Source organism: Oncorhynchus tshawytscha, linkage group LG15 (assembly GCF_018296145.1).
Source record: "Oncorhynchus tshawytscha isolate Ot180627B linkage group LG15, Otsh_v2.0, whole genome shotgun sequence".
Taxonomy (NCBI): domain Eukaryota; kingdom Metazoa; phylum Chordata; class Actinopteri; order Salmoniformes; family Salmonidae; genus Oncorhynchus; species Oncorhynchus tshawytscha.
In genome coordinates this window covers 38,025,989-38,030,988 of record NC_056443.1, presented here as the reverse complement: position 1 = coordinate 38,030,988, position 5,000 = coordinate 38,025,989, and the positions used below count along the sequence as shown (strand labels likewise).

General features: G+C 39.0%; 1 pseudogene; it reads left to right on the top strand.

Moving 5' to 3' along the window:
• Window positions 1–5,000, top strand: part of LOC121839425 — a 23,275-nt pseudogene that overhangs the window by 15,270 nt on the left and 3,005 nt on the right.

Genomic DNA, 5,000 nt, shown 5'->3' with positions numbered 1-5,000 from the left:
GTAGAGGAAGGACATCAGTAATAGATGCTTGAGGGTAGAGGAAGGACATCAGTAATATATGGTTGAGGGTAGAGGAAGGACATCAGTAATATATGGTTGAGGGTAGAGGAAGGACATCAGTAATAGATGGTTGAGGGTAGAGGAAGGACATCAGTAATAGATGGGAGAGGGTAGAGGAAGGACATCAGTAATAGATGGTTGAGGGTAGAGGAAGGACATCAGTAATAGATAGGAGAGGTTGAGGGTAGAGGAAGGACATCAGTAATAGATGGTTGAGGGTAGAGGAAGGACATCAGTAATAGATGGTTGAGGGTAGAGGAAGGACATCAGTAATAGATGGTTGAGGGTAGAGGAAGGACATCAGTAATAGATGGTTGAGGGTAGAGGAAGGACATCAGTAATAGATAGGAGAGGTTGAGGGTAGAGGAAGGACATCAGTAATAGATGGTTGAGGGTAGAGGAAGGACATCAGTAATAGATGGTTGAGGGTAGAGGAAGGACATCAGTAATAGATGGTTGAGGGTAGAAGAAGGACATCAGTAATAGATGGTTGAGGGTAGAGGAAGGACATCAGTAATAGATGGTTGAGGGTAGAGGAAGGACATCAGTAATAGATGGTTGAGGGTAGAGGAAGGACATCAGTAATAGATGGTTGAGGGTAGAGGAAGGACAGGAGTAAAAACAAACAAAATATAACTCTTGTAAAATATAATGTGTCCATAATATAGTATGTGTAACCTGGAAGTTGTTCATTAGTTTACTCCAATTAGGGAGGGGTGGTAGGGGTAGCAGAAAAGAATGAAGGAACATATATTTTCAAAAGATGTATATCTATCAAATCAACATCAAATCAAATGTTATTTGTCGCATGCGCCGAATACAACAGCTGTGGACCTCACAATGCAAATAGTCAGCTGTAGACTCACAATGCAAATAGTCAGCTGTAGACTCACAATGCAAATAGTCAGCTGTAGACCTCACAATGCAAATAGTCAGCTGTAGACCTCACAATGCAAATAGTCAGCTGTAGACCTCACAATGCAAATAGTCAGCTGTAGACCTCACAATGCAAATAGTCAGCTGTAGACTCACAATGCAAATAGTCAGCTGTAGACCTCACAATGCAAATAGTCCAAGTAGCCATTTAATTAGCTGTTCAGGAGCCTTATGGTTTGGGGGTAGAAGCTATTTAGGAGCCTCTTGGACCTGGTCTTGGCATATATATATATATATGCATGTATGTATGTATATTAATATATATGTGGGTATGTATCTGTATATACAGTATATATATATATATATATATATATATATATATATATATATATATATATATATATATATATATATATATATATATATATATATATATATATATATATATATACCCCAAAATATATGGGGGTTTGGAAGTGATGCAGATAATTACATTGATGGTAGTTACGATCTATCAGCAATTTGAAAGCGGATCTACCCCCTAAAATAATAAATAGAATAATATGTATTATTACTTAAATCAATCTTAAATAAATCGATAAGTCTGAAATACATGTCAAATAAATGAGCTACATTTTAAATAAATGAAATAAATGAGCTACTTTTTAAATAAATGAAATAAATGAGCTACATTTTAAATAAATGAAATAAATAAATGATCTACATTTTAAATAAATGAAATAAATAAATGAGCTACATTTTAAGTAAATGAAATAAATGAGATACATTTGAAATAAATGATATAAATAAATGAGATACATTTTAAATAAAGGATATAAATAAATGAGCTACATTTTAAATAAATGAAATAAATGAGCTACATTTTAAATAAATGAAATAAATAAATGATCTACATTTTAAATAAATGAAATAAATAAATGAGCTACATTTTAAGAAAATGAAATAAATGAGATACATTTGAAATAAATGATATAAATAAATGAGATACATTTTAAATAAAGGATATAAATAAATGAGATACATTTTAAATAAATGAAATAAATGAGATATATTTTAAATAAATGAAATAAATGAGCTACATTTTAAATAAAGGCAATAAATAAATGAGATACATTTTAAATAAATGATCTACATTTTAAATAAATAAAATTAATAAATGATCTACATTTTAAATAAATGAAATAAATAAATGAGCTACGTTTTAAATAAATGATGAGGTAAATGAATGAAAGATGTTGTTGCAGCACCACCTGAAGAAGATGCAGGGACGCCGCCTGGACTTTGACTATAAGAAGAAACGTCACGGTAAAGGAGATTATTATTATCGTCATGGTGATTATTATTATTACTATTGTAATTGTAGGTAAAGGAGATGGGATTATTATTATCGTCATGGTGATTATTATTATTACTATTATAACTTGTTATATAATTGTAGGTAAAGGAGTCCTGGAGGAGGAGATCAGACAGGCGCTGGAGAAGTTTGATGAGTCCAAAGAAGTGGCAGAGCAGAGCATGTTCAACCTGCTGGAGAGTGATGTAGGTTGTCTCTGTCTCTGTCTCTCTCTCTGTCTCTGTCTGTCTGAGCATGTTCTGTCTGTCTGTCTGTCTGTCTGTCTGTCTGTCTGTCTGTCTGTCTGTCTGTCTGTCTGTCTGTCTGTCTGTCTGTCTGTCTGTCTGTCTGTCTGTCTGTCTGTCTGTCTGTCTGTCTGTCTGTCTGTCTGTCTGTCTGTCTGTCTGTCTGTCTGTCTGTCTGTCTGTCTGTCTGTCTGTCTGTCTGTCTCTCAATCCCAGAACAACAGCAAAGGACCTTGCCGCTTCAAGAGAGACCGCTCAGCAAAGAAGAAGAAGAAGCCACTGCCCCAAAACCGACATAAAAAAGCCAGACTACGGTTTGCAACTGCACATGGGGACAAAGATCGTACTTTTGGAGAAATGTCCTCTGGTCTGATGAAACAAAAATAGAACTGTTCGGCCATAATGACCATCGTTATGTTTAGAGAAAAAAGTGGGTGGCTTGCAAGCCGAAGAACACCAGCCCAACAGTGAAGCAAGGGGGTGGCATCATCATGTTGTGGGGGTGCTTTGCTACAGGAGGGACTGGTGCACTTCACAAAATAGATGGCATCATGAGGATATATGATGTGGATATATTGAAGCAACATCTCAAGACATCAGTCAGGAAGTTAAAGCTTGGTCGCAAATGGGTCTTCCAAATGGACAATGACCCCAAGCATACTTCCAAAGTTGTGGCGAAATGGCTGAAGGACAACAAAGTCAAGGTATTGGAGTGGCCATCACAAAGCCCTGACCTCAATCCTATTGTAAATTTGTGGGCAAAACTGAAAAAGCGTGTGCAAGCAAGGAGGCCTACAAACCTGACTCAGTTAGACCAGCTCTGTCAGGAGGAATGGGCCAAAATTCACCCAACTTATTGTGGGAAGCTTGTGGAAGGCTACCCGAAACGTTTGACCCAAGTTAAACAATTTAAAGGCAATGCTACCAAATACTAATTGAGTGTATGTAAACTTCTGATCCACTGGGAATGTGATGAAAGAAATAAAAGCTGAAATAAATAATTATCTCTACTATTATTCTAACATTTCACATTCTTAAAATAAAGTGGTGATTCTAACTGACCAAAGACAGGGAATGTTACTAGGATTAAATGTCAGGAATTGTGAAAAACAGAATTTAATTGTATTTGGCTGAGGTGTATGTAAATTTCCGACTTATATACACTGCTCAAAAAAATAAAGGGAACACTTAAACAACACAATGTAACTCCAAGTCAATCACACTTCTGTGAAATCAAACTGTCCACTTAGGAAGCAACACTGATTGACAAATTTCACATACTGTTGTGCAAATGGAATAGACAACAGGTGGAAATTATAGGCAATTAGCAAGACACCCCCAATAAAGGAGTGGTTCTGTAGGTGGTGACCACAGACCACTTCTCAGTTCCTATGCTTCCTGGCTGATGTTTTAGTCACTTTTGAATTCTGGCGGTGCTTTCACTCTAGTGGTAGCATGAGATGGAGTCTACAACCCACACAAGTGGCTCAGGTAGTGCAGCTCATCCAGGATGGCACATCAATGCGATCTGTGGCAAGAAGGTTTGCTGTGTCTGTCAGCATCGTGTCCAGAGCATGGAGGCGCTACCAGGAGACAGGCCAGTACATCAGGAGACGTGGAGGAGGCCGTAGGAGGGCAACAACCCAGCAGCAGGACCGCTATCTCCACCTTTGTACAAGGAGGAGCAGGAGGAGCACTGCCAGAGCCCTGCAAAATGACCTCCAGCAGGCCACAAATGTGCATGTGTCTGCTCAAATGGTCAGAAACAGACTCCATGAGGGTGGTATGAGGGCCTGATGTCCACAGGTGGGGGTTGTGCTTACAGGCCAACACCGTGCAGGACGTTTGGCATTTATCAGAGAACACCAAGATTGGCAAATTCGCCACTGGCGCCCTGTGCTCTTCACAGATGAAAGCAGGTTCACACTGAGCACATGTGACAGAGTCTGGAGACGCCGTGGAGAACGTTCTGCTGCCTGCAACATCCTCCAGCATGACCGGTTTGGCGGTGGGTGGGGGTGGCATTTCTTTGGGTGTCATCTGGGAAATATGTCTCGCTCCATCCACCAACGCAACGTTGCACCACAGACTGTCCAGGAGTTGGCGAATGCTTTAGTCCAGGTCTGGGAGGAGATCCCTCAGGAGACCATCCGCCACCTCATCAGGAGCATGCCCAGGCGTTGTAAAGAGGTCATACAGGCACGTGGAGGCCACACACACTACCGAGCCTCATTTTGACTTGTTTTGAGGACATTACATCAAAGTTGGAACAGCCTGTTGTGTGGTTTTCCACTTTAATTTTGAGTGTGACTCCAAATCCAGACCTCCATGGGTTGATACATTTGATTTCCATTGATAATGTTTGTGTGATTTTGTTGTCAGCACATTCAACTATGTAAAGAAAAAGTATTTAATAAGAATATTTCATTCATTCAGATCTAGGATGCGTTATTTTAGTGTTCCCT